This window comes from Sarcophilus harrisii, chromosome 4 (genome assembly GCF_902635505.1).
Source record: "Sarcophilus harrisii chromosome 4, mSarHar1.11, whole genome shotgun sequence".
In the NCBI taxonomy this organism is placed as follows: Eukaryota; Metazoa; Chordata; class Mammalia; order Dasyuromorphia; family Dasyuridae; genus Sarcophilus; species Sarcophilus harrisii.
The window spans coordinates 452,326,630-452,350,293 of record NC_045429.1 but is presented as its reverse complement, the minus strand read 5'-3'; the positions used below and the strand labels follow the sequence as shown (position 1 = coordinate 452,350,293).

The window sequence follows — 23,664 nt, the reverse complement described above, 5'->3', positions numbered from 1 at the left end:
AGACGGTTCCATTTCTGGTTTTGGATTCCCAGGGTCCATCCCCGAGCTGATTCTGACTGTGTCCTCCTTCCGGGAGAGGGCCTGACATCAGGGAGGTGATGGTGACGGACGGACCATGTGATCCCATCCTGGCTGGTGCCTTCTCTCCAAATCAACATCCCTCCCTCCCTCAGAGCCGCCGGGCTAAGCTCGGAATCCCCACACCGGCCACCTCCTGCTGCCCCTCCCCCAGACCGTGATTCCCGTTTCTCCCAGTGCCTCCAACCAGGACACGCACAGTGGGAAGCAAGGCCACTGAGGGAGTAACGGAACCGAATCTCTCACGGATCTGGTGGCCATCGAGGTGGGAAGGGCTCGTGAAGATGCCCTCGCCTGACGGCCTCATTGTACAGGGGAGGAAACTGAGACCCAGAGACAAGGCGGGCCTTGGCCAGGGGGAGGGGCCTTGGCCAGGGGGAGGGGCCTTGGCCAGGGGGAGGGGCCTTGGCCAGGGGGAGGGGCCTTGGCCAGGGGGAGGGGCCTTGGCCAGGGGGAGGGGGCTTGGCCAGGGGGAGGGGCCTTTGGCTAGAGCCGGCCTGGCTGGGCTCCCAAGCCTGGCCCCTGTGCGGGACGGCCGCCCCCCCGGGTCTGACCGCGACCCGGAGCAAGGGTTCCCCCCAAAGCCGCCCTCCCCGAGGGGCTCCGGAGGGGGCGGAGAGAAGGAGGGGGCTGCTGGCCTCCAGGGGCGCATGCGCATTAAGAGGAACCTGGCGCTCTCCCAGTGCCCGAGGGGAGAACACGCGCCCCGGGGTTCTGGGGGCGCCCATGGTGGGGGGAGGGGGGAGCCCAGCTGCACCGTGACCTGGGGCACATTTCTCTGTCCCCCGTGTCCCGGCACAGGCCCTTCCAGATCGAACCCGCCGCGCTCTGTGTGAGGACCAGGCAACAGCGGGCCCCTTTCTGCACGAAGTCTCCCCATCCGTACGCCCCCCATTTGTTTCCAGCACGCATGCGCGCAGGCACTCGGCGTTTATACGGGCGTTAAGCCGCGGGAAGTTTCCCTTCTCCGATTTCCCTTGTGCGGCCACATAACCGTGTAGCTGTGTCTGCGTATGTTGCATTTAACATAACTGACCCGTATGGGGCTGCCCGCCATCTGGGGGCGGGGGCGGGGGCGGGGGCAGGAGGGGGCAGCGCTGAAACGTCACCCCTGCATAGTGTCAATAAAAAGCCACAATAATAATAAGACTTGGGAAGCACTTTGTGCCCTTCCCGCGCCTCTGGGAAGCAGGCGCCGTCATTGTTACCATTATCTTTGGCCCGCAAGGCAGTTCCGTGACTGGCCCGGGGTCCCACGGCCGCTAAGTGGGAAGCGCCTGGGGTCGCATTCGAACTCGGATCCTCCCGACCCCTAGGCCGCCGCGCCGTCACCGCGCCACCTAGCGGCCCCCACGGGCTGCCACGGGTCTCATCTCACCGTGGGGGAAAAAGCAGCCGGCCAAGCCTGGGCGGGGCCTGAGGCAGCATTCGCACGCAGACCCTTCCTCCTCAGCCGCCCGGGCCATTCCGCTTCTGTCGCTTCTGCTGCAGCTCCCGGCACCCCCTGGGGCGCACAGCCCAGGCGGGGCAAGTACTGCGCAGCCGCGGGCTCAGGGCAGGCGGAGGGAGGGGGGGGCCGGGGGGCCGAGGGGCCTGCAAGGAGCGGCCCCCTCGGGCTGGGTCCCTGTCTGGGACCGGGATGGGCGGGGGAGGGGAGGGCCTCCTGGCGGCAGGGCCCCCCCCCCCCAGCCGCTGACCTGCGAGAAGGTCCTGCTTCCCTCGGCTCCTCCGCCAACGACTCCGGCCTCCGCAGGCTGGCCCACCCATGGCAGGCGGCCAATGGAGAAGCCTCCGGCGCCCCGGGGTAGGCCGCCGGGAGCAGGTGCGGAGCCCGAGGCGGGGCTCCTGGGGCAGCGGAGGCCTGCGGCCTCCACATTAACCCTTGTCAGCCAGAGCCGAGGCTGCGCTCGCAGAGCGGGTCCCTTGGGCTCCTCGGGCCTCCCTGCCTCCACGGCCTCCAAGGAGCTTCTGCTTACAGCTAAGCCGCAGGGCGGAGGCCTCCGCAGCCCGAGCGCAGCATTCACCGGAACCGCGCCTCGGGAGCTCTCACCCAGGCAGCCTCAGGCCCCGAATCCCATCCCGGCCGCGGGGACTCCCAGAGGGAGCAAGTGCCTGCGGCTGCCGGCGAGGAGCCGGAACACGCGCTGTTGGGGCACAGAGATAAGCAGGAGCAGCGCCAGGGCCTTCTGCCCCGCCTCACGTCCCCGACAGGGGAAGGGGAGCTTTTCTCCTTTCTTGTCTCATTTATTTACTTTAGTGAAGCTTTTCATTTCCAAAATGCGGGCTGATGACCTTAGACATGGACCTTGCAAGGGTGTGTGTTCTCCCTTCTCCCCTCCCTCTCCCCACTCGGCAAATACTCCAGTATATGTTAAACATATGTGTAATCTTTCCACTATTTCTACAATGATCTTGCTGCACAAGAAGAAAAGAGACCAAGAAAGGAAAAGAAAGGAGAAAGAAAACAAAATGCAAGCAAAGAGCAACAACAAGAGTGAGTGAGAGTGCTGTGCTGGGATCCACCCTCCGCTCCCACAGCCTCTCTCCGGGTACAGATGCTCCCTCCATCACAAGATCCCTGGAACAGGCCTGAATCACCTCATCGTTCAGAACTCATCCGTGTGTAACCTTGGAGAGTGATCGGGGAGCTTTTCTTAACTGGGGGCAGTCTGCAGACATTTATTAAACAACTACTAGAAAAAATAAAGAACAAAACAATAAAAACCAAAATAAACACCTACTAGGCCAGGTTCCAGGGAGACAGAATCAAAATGAAACAAGTGTTTACCTCAAGAAGCTGCCTTTCTAACAGCAAAGTCAATATGCAGGAACGTGTGCGGGAAATGGAAAAGATTTTACAAATAATTACGATGATTTTGGAGGGCAAAGCCCTGGCCTCTGGGGCAGGGGGGTCAGGAAAGCTTTCACATAGAAAGGAACCATGGAGACGTGACTGAGGTCTTGGCTGAGTTAGCACCATGGCCAACACCCTTATTCTGTCTGCTGAACAAGCCGTGGATGAAAATGGTGGTGCAGAAAAATACGAGAAGTGATAATAGTCGGCTTTTACATTTTGGTCATCTAATGAAGGAAATGGGGACTGTGGGAGGGAAGAATATCTCCCCAAGTACAAAATAGTGAAACTGAAGATACAGTAAGGCAAATGAAGAATAGAAGGGGTTTTGTTCCTCAAAGGAACAGAGAGATGGTCTTGAAATTATGCTAAATGAGTGAAAAATGAAAACCAGGTGTCAGCAAAGTGATCGTGAAACATGTCCATAGAAGGTGACCCTTCACCGCGGGGAAGAAGTGCCACAGTGGCAAGCGTGCTCTCCTGCTAGGTACCGCAGCAGGCCCTCGGCAGCGCCCGGCCAGGCCGGCTGCATCCAATCACCTCTCCCCAGAACCGGCCACATCACGGGCCCGCCTGTGCCTGGAACCAAGCCCCTGTTTTCAGAAGTCTCTGAGTTTCTACCAATATCATAAATTCAAACAAGTTAATTCAATATAGCCCTTGCCACTTCTGGTCCCGTGGAAATGTTGCTCAACACTGAAGGCTGTAATTTTGATAGAAATCAAAACCATATTTGCACAGTGCCTTCTGAATGCAGTCCAAGGGACTCAAATCCTGGACCAACTTGAATGTTAGTAAGGATTGCCTTCAAATGCAACTGCCAAGCTTTTTCACTTGGGCTGATGCAAGATAAATATGACATTCTCAATTCTCCCATTCTCAAAGGTGTGAAGGAAGTGAGAATAAATAGCTACTTTCTGAATCTGGGACTTCCAGGTGGGCAGCACAGGCTGGAGACTGATTTGTAAAAGAAAAAAATCAAAGAGAAAAAAAAATCCCCCAAGTCTCCCAGAGATCTATCCTGGAGACATCACAGTTGCCCTCTAACAGAACAAGCGCTAGCATATGAAAAGAAATTACACATATTTTGCTTAATGGAAGAGAGAACGGTGAGGCTAAATGGCAGACTTAGGCTCAATATCAACAAAAACTCTCAGCCCAAGTTCTCCAAAGTCAGAACCAGCTACTTGAGTCCCCACATCTTCCCTACCAAAGTATTGCAGATGGAGGGAGAATCTCCGATGATCAGAGATGTTGGAAGAGGATGGACGTTCAAGTCTGGGTTGGATTAGCTTCTTTCTACCATCTCTTCCAAATCTTGGCTGCTCAGATTCTCTATGTAACCCAAGAGCAAGAGATAATGGAAAGGATAGTGCCTGAGGTCCAAAGACCTCTTCTGGTATTTGGAACACAGGCTTCAGAGTCAGAGGGTAATGGGTTCAAAATTGACCCCTGGAATGGCACCTTGGGATATTGAGTTGACCCTCTCCCCCTTCCCCAGGTCCTGGTTTTCACATTTGTAATGGGAAGAGGTTAATCTACCCTGAAATCCTTTCTAAATCTATGATACCCTGATTGGGACTGACTCCCAGTACTGCCTCTAATTACTTGTATGACCTTTGAAAAATCACAACCTTTGTGGGTCTCAGTTGATTCCTAGGCTAGTTGGGGACTAAATGGCCTCCACGGCCTCTGAGGGCCCCTTTCAGGTCTGGATTCGGGATTCTGTGATCCCTCAAGGCAGGGAAAGATATCGGAGACGCAAACTTTTTTCCTCCATTTTCATAGGCTTCCATTTGTTTTATAATTTGCTCTATGGTTTAGTATGAGAAAGTGAAGTAAAATGGAAATCAAGTGCACTAAGTTCTGGGCCCATCTGGGCCAAGTTTTGTCTCCTTGGATGAATTAATCCACCTCTCAGGGACACAGTTTCCTTACCCATAAAACTCAAGGGAGGGAAGCAGACTAAATGATGTCTAAGTTCTCCTCTAGTTGGAACATGCCATGGAGTCCACTTGCATATTTAGGGAGCCATGGATGAAATATGATCTAGAATTCTTTAGCTGGGAATGTAGTGTTTTCACTGTGCTCTGGTGGCCAGTGTGGACAGTCTGGGCTCACACAAGCCTCTAGGGAAACAAGTCCAGCCCATGCTAAGATAAGAATTTGCAACGATAAAGCCTGTTCTCCAGCCAGAGTCTGTCACTCTTACCCTGCTCAGCTCTCAAATGCTGTTATTTTCCCAACTGTAAAGAGTTGTATTTAGAAATGAGCAATTTTGTTTGTCTGCACTCTTTAATTTTCTTCTCTACTAATAATGTATAGTTTTCTCTATTTGTGTATGTAAACAAGGACTCCCCCAGTAGAATGTAAGATCCATGAGGGCGGCCATTATTTCCTTTTTCTCTTTCTAGCTTCAGCAGAGTGCTTGACTCATAGAGGGGATGGAACAAATGCTTTTCAATTGACTAATTTTAACTGATGTGGTATCAGGAAGATCTGAGTTTGAATGCAGCCTCAGACACATACTAGCTGTGTGACTCTGAGCAGCTCACTTTATCTCTTTCATATTTAGTGTCCTTATCTGTGAAATAATATGAGCATCCACCTCACCTGATGGTAGTGAGGATCACAGCTTCCATCAGCGATTACTAGCAGGCCCACATCACTGGCCAGTTGGTGCTTTTCTGCAGAGCTGTTCTTCTGAATGGTGGAGGAGGACCAGGCCTCAGACTATGCATCTCAGGGTCCAGTGAGAGACCGTGCCGCAGCCCAATGACAGCCAAGGTCCCCGAACCAGCCTCGGGTGTTCTAGACCTGGTAATATGTGCAAAACAAAAGTGACCTTAAAAGGGACTCTCTGGACAGCTAGTTGGATAGAGCCCCAGCCCTGAAGTCAGGAGGACCCGAGTTAAAATCTGGTCTCAGACACTTAACACTTCCTGGCTGTGTGACCCTGGGCAAGTCACTTAACCCCAATTGTCTCAACAAAAAAAAGGGGGGGAGGGGGACTTGCTCACTTGGACATATGCAAAGTACAACATAATAGAGCCTAGAGGAGGTTGCAAAGAATACACTGTGTCAGGGAGAGACACTTGGGATACAATTCTATTATGAACAAGAAACGGCCAAGTAATGACTTGCCAACAAGCTAACTTTCATCACTTTCCTCCTTGACTAACCCAGAATCCTTTGCACCCCAAAAGGACACAAAAACAATAGAATTTCACATGAGAACTTCACGCTGCTGGGTACACAGAAACAACATGCTCAGTCTGGATCAACAGCAGCTGTGTCAGCTCAAAAGGATGAAAAATAACATTATTGTACCGTATAGCAAACTACAAGGTCAGTGAGCCATAATGTGGTGGGGCAGCTCCCTCAGAACCTGATACAACCTCAGGCACACAGTGTTCACGGCTAACATGGTGTTGGTCCATCCCGTGTTTTTCCTGACCCAATTACGTCCAGATTAGTGTATTCAGTCCTGGGGACTTCAGCACGGATATTGATAAAATGGTCCAGAGAAGGACAGACAGGATGATGAAGGACAGCAAGATAATTCCCTACTAGATTTGACTGAAGGAACTGGAGAAAACCAGGGGGATGAGATAGCTGTCTTTAAACATCTGAAGGGCTGTCCCATGGAGGACAAATAAATTAAACTTGTTCTACTTGATCCCAAAAGGCAGAAATAGGAGTAAGAGTCAGCAGTTTCTAAGAGGAACTTGGAAAACTCAATGCAACTCAATACAAGAAAAACTTCCTAATCCTAAGAATTGCCCCAAAGCTGGATGGCCTATCTTGGGAGGTCGTGTATCCTACTTGCTAGAGGGCTTTAAGCAAAGGCTGGATAGCCCCTTGGCTGTGGGGTGTGGTATAAAGGGAAATCCTTCTTTCTCATCCATTGATGGTGGATGGCTTCATCATCATAAGGACCCTTATCTAGCAATGCTGAGTGATCTTTTTTTTTATTTTTTTAATTTTTAATTTTTAAAATTTTAATTTTAATTTAATTTTTAATTTTTTTTCCTGAGGCAATTGGGTCCTTCTGACTTCAGGGCTGGTGCTCTATCCACTGAGCCACCTAGCTGTCCCTGCATGGTCTTTTTGTAAGCAACTTAAACCAAGGGTTCTGCATCTGTTGGTGTCATGAAGTCTTCGGAAATCTATGAATCCTGTTTTAGAATAATGGTTTTGAAGGCATAAAATATATGGCATGGCAGAGGAATTTAATCATATATAAGTATAGTTATCAAAAAATAGTTTAAATAGGACCAGAATTTAAGAATACTTCAAATGAGCAATCTGTGTCCACTGACACTGGGATATTTTTTAATCCATTAAGGCAACAAAAATGGAGAGAGGATGAAAAATTTTATTTCGAAGTAAAATTATAATAAAAGAAACTTGTTTCAGTTGATGTGCCTGGTGCTCCAAATGATAAGAATCTCTGTAAAGAGTTACCTGGGGAGCACCTATATGACACAGTGGATAGAACAGCATCCCTGAAATCAGGAAGACCTGAGTTCAAATCTGGTCTCAGACACTTAACACTTCCTAGCTGTGTGACCTTGGGCAAGTCACTTAACCCCAATTGCCTCAGCAAAAAGAAAAAAAGTTACTTGGGACACCAAGAAGTAAAATTACTTGCTTAGAGTCACAATACCAGCATATATCAGAAGTACGGTTTGAACGCAAGTCTTTTTGGCTAAGGAGAAAACTATTCACTCTGCCATGCTGCAATTCCATGGAAGGGAATCCTGTTCATGTATGAGCTGAAAACAAACTTTTAACCTGGTGATTCAATGATTCTGATTGGATCATCAACTATGGTGGGGAGAGGGATCACATTGGGCACCCCCATACCCAACACAGGCTGGCAAGGCGTTCTAAACCATTCTGTGACAGTTACTTTGGCTCTTTGGGTATATTCAGAGGAGACACTTGTTGCGATAAATAATTGCCAAACAATCCCCATCCATCTTTCCTATGGTTCACCAAAGGCCACGTCAGCACCAGGGCCAGAGCCTTGCCTGCTGCTCTCTGATATCTTCCACAGAGACAGTACCCACAAGCCCTAGGGTCACAATCCTTTCATTACCTAGTTAGGTCTGGCTCATATTTTCCTTGAGGACAACAAGGTAACTTTTTGCAGCAAACTGTTATAACTTAAGCCCTCCTTTGTTTTTTAGTTTCCTTCCCTTATTAAGAGTAAAGAAAAGTTTCCTTTATCTACCATTTTTACTTAATATTACAACATCTCTGTGGCCCTGACCTTCAACCTACCATCTGGCCTTAAAAATCTGCTATTCTAATTAAAAAACCAGTTCAATAGGACCTTAGAAATGTTGTTTGTCCCTCCCACTTCTTATCACCCGTGGCTCTCATCCAGAACTGAGCAGGCTATGCCCATGTTGTTTCTGATATATTCTAGTCCCCAAAGCCCAGAAAAATCAGTAGATCAGCAATGTACAATCTGAATGTGCTTATTCGGAAGATACATGTTTTATTGGATTATTCACCGATTGCCAAAAGAGATACAAGTGCAACCTAAGCCACTACATGGTCTCATTAGCCCCTGGGGAGCTACTGTCCAGGGATCATATGAGAAGGGAGTAATACTCGGAGGAGAACAAGACAGAGTCCTTTATGTCACACAAAATGATTCAATTAATACTAAACAGCAAGTACTAGAAGTCACTTCCAAAAACAGAAACAATCACAAAGATGGGGAGACAGGGAACAGATATAATAGGAAGAGGAAAAGGGGTTCTTAAAAGAAGTCCACGATCTGTCGGTTTTAAATTAAGTCCAGACAGAGGAATACAAGAATCTAAGAATCGGTCTTCTCTATACAGAAAAATTGTTTCCTACTGCACTACAATGATCCAGCTTGGTCCCAAAGAAAGGAGGAGGAAATGAATCTCCCTCTCTCTATGCAGGGGTGGCAGACAATAGGTGTAGAATATCGTGCATATTGTTAAACTTGATTGTGTGGGATAGAAGAATGAATTGTTTTTCCTCTCTGTCAGAAGGTAGGAGAGAGAGAGGGGAGGGCAGGAAGGAGAGAAAGCAGTGAGGAAAAAAAGAAGGAAGAAGAAAAAGAAGGAAAGAAAGAACTGAAGAAGAGAGGGAGAGGAAGAAAGGGAAGTGGGAGAATGAGAAAGAGAGTGGGAGAAGGAAGGAGGGAGGAAGAGAAGAGAAGAAAAAAGAAAAGTGAGAGAGGAAAAAAGAAAGGGAGGGAGGCAAAGAAGAAAGGGAAGGAGAGAATGGAGGACAGGAAGGAGAGAAAGCTGTGAGGAAAAAAGGAAGGAAAGAAAACTGAGGAAAGGAGGGAGAGGAAGAAAGGGAAGTGGGGGAGTGAAAAAGAATGGGAGAGTGGGAGAGAAGGAAGGATGGGAGGAAGAGAAGAGAAAGAAAAAGAAAAGTGAGAAAGGAAAAAAAGAAAGGGAGGGAAGAAAAGAAAAAAAGGGAGGGAAGAAATTGCAGCAGATCATATGTCCCAAAATTGTTTCATTTAATTGCCTCTGATATCCGGACTCTGAAATACACCCAATTCTTGTTAATACAAGACAATCCTCCCTTGGATCTGTTCCGATTTCTTTTAGGTTGAGAAGGTATCTTCACAATCTGCAAATTTTGACCACATTTCTTTGTTGGTCTCCAAGTTCTCCATTTTCCTAAAAACTCTTTCTATCCATATACCTTATTGTCCTAGTTAGAGGAAATCCTCCCTTCCTCCTTCCTTTCTTCTTTCCAACTTCCTTTCTTTTCAACTATTTATATCTTTTATTCTTTGTTCCTTCTCTTTTTTCAACTATTAATTTGTATCTTTAGTTCACCTATCCAATGAGAAATAGCTTTTGATCATATATACATATATCATATATACTCGCATAAATGTTAATTATTTATATATCTTGAACATCAAATCTTTAGCAGAGAAATTTTCCATTCAGATGCTCCTTTTTTCCTAAGGTACATTGTACAGAAGCTTTTAAGTTTTATGTAAGTTTTATCTTTTCTAATTATCTCTACCTCTTGTGGTTAAGAAGACATCTACTCACAGTTGTTAGAGGTATATGATCTGTTTCTCTAAATTTTAATAATATGATCTTTAATATGAAAGTCTTGTGTCCTTTTAGAATGGACCATTGCCAGAAACTAGGCATTGATCCATACTTAACGCCGTACACCAAGATAAGGTCAAAATGGGTTCATGACCTAGGCATAAAGAATGAAATTATTAATAAATTAGAGGAACATAGGATAGTTTACCTCTCAGACCTGTGGAAGGGGAAGGTCTTTATGACCAAAGCAGAACTAGAGATCATTACTGATCACAAAATAGAAAATTTCGATTATACCAAACTGAAAAGTTTTTGTACAAACAAAACTAATGCAGACAAGATTAGAAGGGAAGCAATAAACTGGGAAAATATTTTTACAGTCAAAGGTTCTGATAAAGGCCTCATTTCCAAAATATATAGAGAATTAACTCTAATTTATAAAAAATCAAGCCATTCTCCAATTGAAAAATGGTCAAAGGATATGAACAGACAATTCTCAGATGAAGAAATTGAAACTATTTCTAGTCATATGAAAAGATGCTCCAAGTCATTATTAATCAGAGAAATGCAAATTAAGACAACTCTAAGATACCACTACACACCTGTCAGATTGGCTAAGATGACAGGAAAAAATAATGATGATTGTTGGAGGGGATGCGGGAAAACTGGGACATTGATGCATTGTTGGTGGAGTTGTGAACGAATCCAACCATTTTGGAGAGTAGTTTGGAACTATGCTCAAAAAGTTATCAAACTGTGCATACCCTTTGATCCAGCAGTGTTACTACTGGGATTATATCCCAAAGAGATTATAAAGAAGGGAAAGGGACCTGTATGTGCACGAATGTTTGTGGCAGCCCTTTTTGTAGTGGCTAGAAACTGGAAACTGAATGGATGTCCATCAGTTGGAGAATGGCTGAATAAATTGTGGTATATGAAAATTATGGAATATTACTGTTCTGTAAGAAATGACCAACAGGATGATTTCAGAAAGGCCTGGAGAGACTTACACGAACTGATGCTGAGTGAAATGAGCAGGACCAGGAGATCATTATATACTTCAACAACAATACTAGATGATGACCAGTTCTGATGGATCAGGCCATCCTCAGCAACGAGATCAACCAAATCATTTCTAATGGAGCAGTAATGAACTGAACTAGCTATACCCAGAAAAAGAACTCTGGGAGATGACTAAAAACCATTACATTGAATTCCCAATCCCTATATTTATGCACACCTGCATTTTTGATTTCCTTCACAAGCTAATTGTACAATAATTCAGAGTCTGATTCTTTTTGTACAGCAAAATAATGTTTTGGTCATGTATACTTATTATGTATCTAAGTTATATTTTAATATATTTAACATCTACTGGTCATCCTGCCATTTAGGGGAGGGGGTGGGAGGGGGGGTAAGAGGTGAAAAATTGGAACAAGAGGTTTGGCAATTGTTAATGCTGTAAAGTTACCCATGTATATATCCTGTAAATAAAAGGCTATTAAATTAAAAAAAAAAAAAAGAGATATAAGCCCTGCTGGGTCAAAAAAAAAAAAAAAAATAGAATGGACCATTGCGTATGGTGCAAAGTATTGGACTAAGCCTAATTTCGGCTGTTTCTTTTCAGCCTTCCCATCAGTTTTTGATCAAATGAGAATTTCTTTTCTAAGTAGATTGTGTTTTCCAGTTTATTAATACACAGTTATTGACTTCTGTTTCTGATTCTCCTCGGTCTAGCCTGTTTTCTTGATTTCCTCTATTTAAAAAAAAACACTATGAGATAGTTTTGTTGACTGTTAATTTACAACACGATTGAGATCAGAATTTGCTGCTTTCCCTTCATCCTTACCTAGCTTAAGGACTAAGTCCTAAGGTTAAGGACTAAACAGAGGTCAAACAAAATAGAATTAGGAAGAACTGATGAGCCAGCCTATGGAGTTGGCTACTTCCCCTTCACTGGCCAGGAGACTCAAGAGTTCTGATGAAATTATCTTCTTAACTTTGGAACGTATCAGTCTTTGGCTCCTAAGAACTAGTTCACTCAAGAAAGAACAAGATGATAATAAAACTTATAGAAGCATAAAAGGCTAATTACATTTTATTTTTCCTTCCTCAAATACGACTGGCAGAAGTTCAAGTGAAAAAGGAGAAAACAAGGAAATAGTTTGCTGACAAATCTAATAGATGCCTGTGAGTGACAAATATAGTAGGATACCCTATCATTTTTAAAAGGGCATTAAGGAATCATCAACACAGCTGCTAATGTTTTAGGATTGCTTTCTGAAATGTACATGGATAATAGTCAACTCTCAGCAATCCAATTCACACAAAAAGAAAGGACCTTCTAAAGAATTCTTGTCCCTTTAAGTAGTGAGATTTTTTAAAAATTCTCTCTGAAAAGGGAGACAGCTTGACAGCCACTTTGAAGCCAGAAAAACTTGGGTTTTAAGTCATGCTTCCAATATATATTGTGCTAATGAATGAATACGATGAATACGCAGAGCCATGCTAAAACTCTGAACTGGCAAAAATTTACCTTGTGGTTATCTCACATATGCTTACTTACCTATGTATCCCTTTAGAATGTAAGTTCCTCGAGGGCAGGAACTATCCCAGTATTGTCACTGTATGTCCAGAGCCAGGCATATAGTAAGCGCTAAATAATTGCTTGTTGGCTGATTCTGTCAACTGATGCGAAGATGCAGAGTGAAATAAGTAGAACCAAAAAAACAAGCTCCACAATGACTATAACAAAGTACAATTATAGTGACCAAATTCATTTCCAAAGAAGACCTATGGAAATGTCCTTCTCCCTTCTTTGCAGGGGTTGGGGGAGGACTGTGGGTATGGAACACTATATATACACCATTAGACGTAATAGATAATATTAGGTTGTAATGACCTCCCACCCTTTTAAAAAATTCTCTAATAAGTGGAATGGCTTTCTGGTGGGAAGAGAACCTATATGGGGAAATGAAAGTGATATAAAAATAAAAGATGACCATTTTTTAAAGAAATCAAGGTACAGCTACTAAAGAAGTAGTTCAGAGCCAGCTTTAGGATTCTTAGAATCTCAGGAAGATTTAGAAGATTCTTTTAGGAAGAAGCCTTTACAAGCTGCAAATTCCAGAGTCTCCTCTTTCTCAACAGAGGTAAAACCTTGTTACAAGGGACATCAGGGATAGCTCCAAAGAGGAGAATGATAAAGGTATACTTTGAAAAGGAGGGAAAAGAAAGGAGAGACAGTTCCCACTTTGATCATCTTGATGTATAGGAAGGAGAGACAGAGTTTATAATTTGATACGTGTGAGGGCTTTTTATAATACCAAACAGGGAAGCATTTTCCTCTTCTCGGCACCTCTCATCGTCACACAGTCATGTTGCCCAGTGCTAGCTTATGACCACCGGTCTCTGTGACCCCAATTTCCTGAGCCCTGCAATATTCTTAGGTCACATGCAATTTCAGTCAAGAAGAAAACCTAAAGCCTGAAGATCCCAGGCAGATCCTTCATGAACTTTGAGCTCTTCAAAGTGAAGTGCAGCTCTGCCCCTAAATAATTCAAATGTGTTACTGTGGCTACCACAGTATCCAGGGAGTAGAATTTCCCAGAGAGGTGATTGCTTCCCGAGGAGGGCAAACCTCTCCATCCTCCATCTGTCCAGAAACCCTGGAGGTGGGGTTTTTATCCCTGAAAGAGTGAGCCTGTAAACACAGCTAGAGATTGACGTCTCATCCCCACAACTTTCCTTCAGTCACTGCCAAGGGTATACTTAACTAGGCAGTGGCCAGTGGGGTACATTTACCAGGCGCAGGTTGACTCCTTTCCCCAAGTTTTTCAATGACAATAATTGTCTCAACTCTTAGAATCCCAGCTCCCAGAAAACAGGGCTCATTTGATTATTTTGGTCATTGTCTCTCCAGCACTGGCCACAGTACGTGGCTGAGAGTATGTACATAATAATTCAAACCGATGACCTGAATTGCTTGATCTCAGTTTGGTCTAGTCTAACTTGGACCTGAAGGAGTGTCTCCACAACATCTCCAAAAAGTGGCCACCCAACTTTCGCTGGAACATTTCCAGTGATGGAGGACTCACTACCTCCCCAGGCAGCTCTTTCTACTTTTAAGATCAGGATAATTGTTAAGGCAGTTTCTCCTTACACCCAATCAGAAACCTGCCTCTCAAATTTCCACCCACTACTTCTATTTCTGTCCTCCAGTGCCAATGAGAACAGCCTGATCCTTCTTTCACATGACTGCCCTTCAATTACTTGGTGACCATTATCATGTTTCTGCCCCACATCCCAGTTCCATCTTCACTATGCTGCACATCCCGTGTCTCCAACCAACTGTCATATGTCAGGGTCTCTTTTGCTTTTGTTGTCCCTTCATGATCACGTTCCCCAGGTCCAAAGCCCCTTGGGAATAAGATGGTCTCGCGCGCCTGCCCCCAATGCTCATTACCCACGTCTTGTCCTTGGGATGTAAGGGTCATTGGCTGGATGGGGAGTTAGTCATTTATCCAAAAAGGAGTAAAGGGACGGGGAGGGGAGTCCACAAGGCTCAGAATTTTCACAGACAAGGCAGCCAAACGTTCCGATAATGCCCCTACTTCCTGTCCTTTTGGGGCAACCTCTCCTCCCCTATTCAATCCCACCACCCACCCTGCACAGCTCCACTTCTACCGGCTCTGCAAAGTCTTCTGGCCCAGCCTGTAATGAGCTGCTCCTTTTCTGAATGTCCACGAGACCCAAATTCAGCATCTCAAAAGCAAGAAGCTGATCCCCCACTGTCCTATTGGTCTTGCTTCCTCACCCCTTTCTCACCTCATCCATTCACACATCTGTGAGCTCCTGAGAGAACAGTCAGTGTCTTCTCTTCTTCCTGAGTCCCCTACCCCCCTAAAAAAGGAGCACAGACCTTAGGTACAGGGGAGAGAAATGTTCAGTAAGGAACCAGCTGGCGGTATTCATAGCTTAAAAAGAGCTTTTGATGGAAGAAAAACTCTCCTGTTATGGGACTGAACTAGAAGTAGTAGCTGTCTTAAAAGGACATCTGGGATTTATAAGAAGAGAAGGAGGCCATATGGGACCATGGAGAGAAAGTATTGGTTTAGAATTTCATCTTGGCCACATTACCTCTGTTCCGTTGGATAAATCATTTCTTGATACTTCATCTGTAAAATGAGGAGACTGGCAAGATGGACTGAAAGTCCCTTCCAAAGCTAAATCTGTGACACAGGGAGAATCTTTGGTCTGACTTCTGGGGTGCACTGAAGCAAGCCAGTTCCCACATCCCTGAACCTCTCTTTCATCATCAATAAAATGAAGGGCATTCTGGGGAGCCATGTGGAATGGTGTCCACTCTGCCTGAGCTTCGAGATGTATGTGTATGCTCCCAAACCTTATACCTGGCGATGATCTTTGCAGAAGCAGAGAACTAGAAATTAATGGGTGGACAATGACTGGGAAATGGCTACAAAAACAGAGTACACCACCGTGTGGTAAGAAATGGTGAACAGAGAGAAGCTTCAAAGAATTCCATCAACTGATGCAAAGTGAAGTACACAGAACCAGGAAAGCACCATTCACACACTGTCTGCAACAACACAGCCATGTAGGAGACTTCAAATAATAATACAATGAAAACAGAATCCTGGGAAAACATGTTTACTAACTTAGTCCTCAAAGAAGAGACGTGAGAAGACCCTTTCTCTGCGTCTTTGCCTAACTGGGGAACTATGGGTATGGAACACTGAATATAATGTCAAACTTTTTCCATGTGTTACTTAGCTTCAATGACCCTTTAAAATCTTTTTTAAATTCTTCATTTTAAGGAATGGAATTCTGGGAGAGAAGAGGGACACACTGGGAAGTGTAGGTTATAGAAAAACAAAAGATAAAGAGCAGTACCAAAAATAATTTTAAATGAGTTTAGACTAGATGACTCTTCCGGTCTAAATGTAAAACTCAATGATCTAATAACAGCAATATTGGACAATGGTCAACTGTGAATGACTTAGCGATTCTCACCAAGACGATGATTCAGGACAATTCCAAAGGGTTCATGGTGACAAATACTCTCCACTTCCAGAGAAATAACTGATGGGAGCTGAATGCAGATCAAAACATACTATTTTTCACTTTCTTTGGTTTTTTTCCCTTTTGTCTCTTTCTTTTATAACATGATTAATATGGAAAAATGTTTTACATGATTATTACATAAATAATCTCTATCAAATTGCTTATTGTCTTAGGGAGGGAGAAAGTCAGGGAAGGAGGGAAAAAATTTGGAACTCAAGATTTTTTAAAAAAATGAATGCTAATTGACTTTTATGGAAATATTTTCCATAACTTCACATGTACCTTCTAAAAGGGAGGTGAAGTGGGGAGGTGGGGAGGGAGAAAGGGAGAGAAGCTGTATTTCAAAAACAAATATAAAAAATGTTTTACACATAACTGGAAAAATTTATATCTATATCTATCTGCCAAAAATAATGTTAAAAATTGTCTTTACATGTAATGGGGGAAAATAAAATAGTATTTTAAAAAATGACTTAATTATTTGATAAATAACAGGAAGTAACTGTGACAATGGAAAGACTGCAATCCATGGAGTGAGGAAAATTGATCTCTGATCACAAACTAGCCTTAGTTTCATCACCAGTGCGGAGATTGGCCTTGCTTCCAGCCCTTGAGTCAGGCACTGCCCATGGTGATAAGAACAGGCCAATTTGGCTCTCAGTCTAACTCATGTCCAAAAGAAAGTCCCACCAGACCTCCTCAGCAAGTGGCCCTCCGGTCTCTGCCTGAAGCCCTTCTAAGAGGGGGAACCAGCCTTGTCTGACAGATTCCTTTCATTCTGGAACCACTCTCATGGTGAGGAAGTTTTTTCTGCCATCAAATCTAAATTCACTGAAAGCAAACTTGGACCCACTCACTGCTCTTGGTTTTGCCTTCTAAGACCAAACAAAAGAAATCTGATCCCTCCACCTGAGAGCTCTTCAAATATATTTATCCCCAGGGTGAAGAGGTTAGGGGCCCACTGCCTTCCCTCCAATCTGGAAAATCCAAGTAAAATCCATGGGGTAGACCCTTCACCTTCACGTTCCTTTAGGAAACCATATAAGGACTAAACTTTTTCTCCCATGATGTCAGAGTGCATCAGAAAACCTTTTTTCTAACAATCCTGGATTTCTGAGTTTCTAAATTTTTCCAGTGTCATCTGCTGGCTTTCACATATGTGTAGTCTCCACAAAACTACTCCAAATTCCCATTTCATTTCTTATGCCGATCCAGGATATACTGAATGGCAAAGTCCCACTGTAGAATGGCAAAGACACAAAGTCACACACACTGGATGACGGCCATTATGATTTCCAAATTTTCCCCAGGCTAAACAAACTCAGTTTCTTGAACTGATTCTTCTGGGACATGGAATCCTGTTGGCCGTCCCAGAACCCTTTACTTCTTATCCATGTCCCCCTCAGACTGTGGCCAAGTGAACCTCAGGGGTCCCTATGACCTCCAATTCCTCCCAGTATCCACCAGGGCATCAGAGCTGACCCAACTACTATTGGAGTGTGGGGGTGGGAGCATCTTGACATGTGACCTGTCTGCTACCACCTGTTCCCCTCCCACAAGCCAGGAAGACTTCATCAGTTCGAGCTGCTGCTCTCCCCAGAGGGCACGCTCAGGATGCCCATTCCTCGCTGCCCACACCTGGGCAAAACTGGCTCCAAATCATGGCCTGGAGCTCCAGCAGCCTTGGCAGAGGGGAGAGCTGAGAAAATGGCCACCAGGGATCTTGGGTGGTCTGTGGACTGACTGCTGGAGGGTGCAGGCTGGGGGACAAAGCCTCCCCAGGAGCCCACTGCGTCTGGGGGCTGCTAACATTGGCTCCCACCCCCAACTCCAAAGAGAGGAAGTCCAGCTCTCTTCCCGGAGGATAAAACGAACCTTCCCAGGGAGTCAATATTTGGCCTGGAGATTATCTCCTGAAAGCCAGTGTTTGCTCAGCACTCCTCATGCAGAAAGAAGAAGAAAGGAATGGAAACTTTTCATTTCCAGAAGGGAAGCTGGGGAAGGGACGGCCCAGGGAGAGAGTTCCAGCCACTTTGGCAAACATTCAAGGCAAACAGCCCCGGGCTGACCCACCCCAGCAGGGGCCAGGCAGAACAATCATTCTGCCTGCAGAGTCCTCACTTTTTTCTAAATGAAGGTGAGTCGGTGAACTTCACTGAAGCTCAAGCACTGGGTTCAAATCCTGTTCTGATTCAGACCGGCTATATCACTCCGGGCAAGTTGATCGGTGTCCCTGTCAGTCTTATGACACGGATAGTTAGGAGCTCGACCTGGACTGGTGGAGGGATTTCCCTCACCCTGGATTATCCAATACCGATTAAAATCCCTGTTCCCATCTCCTTTCCTATAATCTGAAATGTCCTCAGAATAGCACAGTGGAAAGAGCACTGAACTTAGGCACACAAGTGTTAGGTTCAAATCCTGCCTCTAATACTTAGCTAACCACTCTCAGTCTCAGTTTCTTCATTCATAAAATAGGATAATAATAGTATCTACTCCTAAGGGGACCAATATAAGTAAAGAGCTTTGCAAATCTTTTTTTTTGTTTGTTTGTCTTGCTTTTTGCTGAGGCAATTGGGGTTAAGTGACTTGCCCAGGATCACACAGCCAGGAAGTGTTAAGTGTCTGAGACCAGATTTGAACTCAGGTCCCCCTGACTTGGGGGCTGGTACTCTAACCCCTGCACCACCTACATGCCCCTACCTTTGTAAATCTTAAAAGTGCTACAGAATTCCTAGTTTTTAAGGTTGTTATCATCATCACCATTATTACATCCCAGTTTTGCCATCTACTATCTAGGTGATCTTTAGCAAATCCCTCAGCTCGTCAGGCTCCTTATCTGTACATTGATTGTTAGATAGGACAGCTTCCCAGCTGTCTATCATCCTATGAACTCATCCTCTTCATCTCCCAAGATTAGCAAAAAGACTCACAGGAGCCAAGAGGAAAAAACACTTGTAAAAGGTCAGATTAGATAATAGTCTGTGATGTCACCGACATGATTATTTATTCTTATTTTCCTTATTGTTTAACCAGGGACAGGATTTCATTCCTATAAGGAACTGACAACGAGGAAATATCTTCCACCAATTCGGGCCTAGAGCTACTCTGCTACTTCTACTCTTAGAGAGGTACATGGGGCCCCAAGATGGTTAAGCACTTGCCAGGGCCATTAACCAGTAAGAGTCACTTACTGGTCTCCCCTAATAGAATATAAGTTTCTTTAAGGCAAGGACTGGTTCAGTTTTGTCTTTGATCTCCATTGTCTGACAGAGAGCCTGTTCAACCCATTGCTCAAGAAGACTTGGCAGGAGCATATTATGGTTTTCAAGGGCTGTCGGCAGAATTTGAAATTTAATGGTGACCCAGAGAGAATTTATAGAAGAACTCAAAAAATACTTTAAGAATCAAGGGAAACTGAGGAAAAACTAAAAAAAAACCTGAAAATAAAGAATAAGAAGATTATGAGGGGGAAAGTTAGTCAACTAGAAAAGGAAATGCAGAAGAAAATAATTATTCAAAAATTAGAATTGGGTAAGGAGAAACCAATGAAGCCATAAAAGAATAAGAAATAACAAAACAAAACATAAAGAACAGAATGTGAAACATCTTAGAAGAAAAACAACAAATCTGGACAACAGATCAAGAAGAGAAAAATATGAGAATAATTGGACTACCTGAAAGCTCTGACAAAAAAAGAATCTTGACAATAATGCAAGAAATAATCCAAGAAAATTGTCCTGGAGTAAGAACATGAGGAGAGACTAGAAATATAAAAAGATCTACCAATAAGTTGTGAAATGATCCAACTATTCTGAAGAGCAATGTGGATATTGTGCATACCCTTTGACCCAACAGTAGCCCAAGGAAATCATAAAGGATGTGCAGGTGCAAAAATGTTTGTAGCAGTTCTTTCTGTGCTAGCAAAAAATTGAAAGAAGGAGTGGATGCCCATAAATTGGGGAACAGCTGAACAAGTTGTGCTACATGAAAGTAATAGAATATTATTGTTCTATTAAAAAATGATGAACAAGCTGAGTTTAGAAAGGCCTGGAAAGATTTACAAGGAATTGATGCTGAGAGAAACAAGCAGAACCAGGAATATACTGTACACAGTAACAGCAAGAATGTGCCATGATCAACTATGAAAGGCTTGGTTCTTCTCAGTAGTTAAGTGATCCAAAGGAATCGCAATAGACTTTGGACAGCAAAAGCCATCTGCAACCAGAGAAAGGACTAAGGAGACTGAATGTAAAGCAACACATGTTATATTCATTTCTTTTTCTGTTTTTTTTCTCTTCCATAGTTTTTCCCATTTGCTCTGATTTTTCTCTCCCAACATAATTCATAAAACAATGTATATTAAAAATAAATAAACTAAAAAAAATCCACCAATCACCACCTCAAAGAGATCCTTTACAGAAAATACATAGAAATATTATTGCCAAATTTCAAAACCCTAAAGTCAAAGAGAAAAATTTGCAAGAAACAAGAAAAAAAACTCAAATATGTTAGAATTATATAGAACTTATCACTAGCTACAATTAAATACTGCAGGCCTTGGAAAAACATACTGGCAATCAAAAGAACTAGGCCTGCAGCCAAAAATATCATATCCAGCAAAATTGTCCATAATATTGAATTGAAAAAAAAAACAGTCAACAAACTTGCAGATTTTCAGGACTTTGTCTCAACCAAACATGAACTTAATAGAAAATTTAATATATAAAAGTCAACATCAAAGATTAATTTCAAGGAATGGAATATGGGTAAATTGCTTATGTTCTTTTACATGGAAATGTAGGTCGTATGTTTAAGATTGACATCAGCAATAGGGTAGCTCAAAAGAAAGACTGGGACAGAATTAAGGTAAAAATAGTAATCATGGTATACCAGTGAGGTATAGAGGAAGAATAGAGATATTAGAAGGAGAAGAGGGTTCATAATTCTGCAAAGCTACTCCCATTGGGAATGGGTTAAATAGGTAACACTACAATGTAGATTAATGGGAATGGAATGAAGAGGGAAGGAAACAATGGAGAAGAAGATAAGGAAGGGTTCCAAGGCTGGGGGAGGCTAAGGAATAGCAAGACGAGTTAAGGAGCAGAATTAAAGTAGAAGAGTTAGTAGGGATAGGGAAGAAGAGATATACACAAACATTTTGACAAGGATCAGGAGTAGAATTAAGGAAAAAAATAGGGCTGGTAATCATTGATCTCAGACAAAGTCACATTTAAAGATTCAATCAAGAGAGAAATCTACATGCTATGTCATTCATATTAATTTAGCTTTAGATGCATGTTTACATGTATGTATGTATATATGTAATATGTGTGCATATAAAGGTAGGTATATATGAGCACATGGATGGGTGTGTATGTATGTATATATGTATGTATGTATGTACATATATAAAAAGTGCACAGCAGAGAACAAAAGAATAGCCTACAAGAAAGCAGAGATGAACATTCATAACTAAAATCTTTTCTATTATTATATATGCTTTCTCGAAATGGAAATTTATTGTTATATATTTTGAATCCTCCCTGATGTTCTGCTGGGCACATGACAATGTTTTGTTCTGTTTTTGATTTTCCTTTTCTATTGTTTTTTCTTATTTTATATTCAGTTCAATTTTAAAAAAAAAGCCTCTGTTTCCACAACTGTATAATAGAAATAACTACTCCCTAACTCACAGGGTAATTGTGAGAAACCATTATGGAAATAAATGGGTTCAAAGATATGAATACCTGGTCCAACCACAACTGAGATGGCATATGCCACATGGAAATACCATTTTAATAGCCATCATTTCCATGGCACTGTAAGGTTTGCAAGGCATTGTATGACTATCATTTCATCAATCTCACGACCCTAGGCTGATATTATTTCTATTTTATAGATGAGGAAACTGAGTCATTAACTGGCTTGCCCCGTCACACAGACGGTAAGCATATAACGCGGAATTTGCACTCAGGTCCCCTTGACTCTAAGTCGGGCACTCTATCCCCTTAACCACCTTGCCACAGGTGATACGGGGAGTATGCAGAGGAAGGGGATGGAGTTCCTGCCCTTTGGGTAACAGCTGAATAAAATGAGGGTGCTTAGCCATAAGAGAGAATTTAAGCTTGATCTTGCTAATCACAGACCCCAAGTTCAAAACCTGACCGATTCTCATGACTGATCCAATATTGGCCAAGTCATTTCATCACTCTAAGACTCAGTTTTTCACTTTGCAAATGGCAGCAGGGGGGCAGTCAGGGGGCGCAGTGGATGGAGTCCCAGCCCTGAAGTCAGGAGGACCTGAGTCCAAATCTGGCCTCAGACACTTAACACGTCCTGGCTGTGCGATCCTGGACGAGTCAGTTGCTCCCCCTGCCTCAGGAGCCACTCACTGGACTTTAGCCAGCTCCTTGGTGGGGATGTTGGAGAAGGGTCAGGATCTGACTGAATGGCCTGGGGTCCTTTCTGAGCTTAAAATGCTGTGACCCAGCAGGAATGTAGGATGGGCCATGTTCTGTCAGCCCAGAAACACTTGGATCATTGTGAGCATCCGGGGCAGAGAGAGGGGAGAAGTGAGTTTGTCATTGTCTCATCCATCAAAAACATGACCGCACTTGGAAGCCTGAATTATTTCAAGAGTCTGTGGCAACAGCTAATTGTATGTGTGTGTGTGTGTGCATGCGTGTGTGAGTGTGTGTGTACGTGTGTGTGTACATGTGCATGTGTGAGTGTGTGTGTGTGTACATGTGTGTGTGTGTGCCTGGGCCACATTTATCACCGCCCCCAGAAATTCTTCAGTCACACATCATTCCCTTCGAAGCATAAATATAAGGCAATAAAGCCCAATGCCAAGCAGAGCTCTGCAGCCCTTACGAGTGAGGAAAGATTCCAGCAAAAACCTACTTAACGTTTCCAAACTCAACCCCTCGGCTTAGGGGCATCCACTGAGCCCCCAAAACTCATTCTGGAATCTGCCAGAGACCAGAGAAGGGGTCCCAGGGTCCCAGGTGGAGGCTCCAGGGGCTCAAAGGCCTCCTTTTAGAGATCAATTGAGCCTTTTATTAAGTGTGCACCATGTGCCAGGCCCTGTGCTAAGTGCTGGGGACACAAAAAAGGCAAAAGACGATCCGGTCCCCACAGGAGCTTCCAGGCTAATGGGGAAGATGCAGCACTGAGAGGTTAAGGGATTTATCAAGGTCTCAGGGGTAGGGAGAAGGGGAGGTCAAAGCCAGATTTTCTGCCTCCCAGTGCAGACATCTCTCCCCCAAAGCTCCCAGTGTGGGGTCCTGGAGAGAGAACCAGCCTGAGTTCTAGACATCACTGCCACAGGCTCACTGGGTAACCGTGGATAAATTACTCTGCATCCCTGATCTGGAGCTGGAGGGGATCCCAAAGGTGTCTGCATAACCCTAAACCTCAACCCAACCCTTCTCCCTTCACAAATGAGGAAGTGGAGACTCTAAGAGATTAACTGACTTAAGGCAGGATTTAACCATCTGATTCTAGAGTCAATAGTACCCCAGTAGGACCTCTAAGCCTCAGTTTCCACAACTGTAAAGTAGAAATAACTGC

The 23,664-nt window shown here is 44.1% G+C and overlaps 1 protein-coding gene across 6 annotated transcripts in view; it reads right to left on the bottom strand.

Annotated features, from left to right (window-relative positions):
- The window catches only part of ST6GAL1 (ST6 beta-galactoside alpha-2,6-sialyltransferase 1), a 111,451-nt gene that overhangs the window by 25,849 nt on the left and 61,938 nt on the right, over window positions 1-23,664 (bottom strand). For 4 of the 6 annotated variants that reach the window (XM_031968054.1, XM_031968058.1, XM_031968057.1 and 1 more), the window contains exon 2: window positions 5,546-5,749. The exons of the other annotated variants lie outside the window; for them this stretch is intronic. The gene's annotated coding sequence lies outside the window, so the exon portion shown is untranslated. The remainder of the gene's footprint in view (window positions 1-5,545; window positions 5,750-23,664) is intronic. 6 annotated transcript variants of the gene reach the window in all.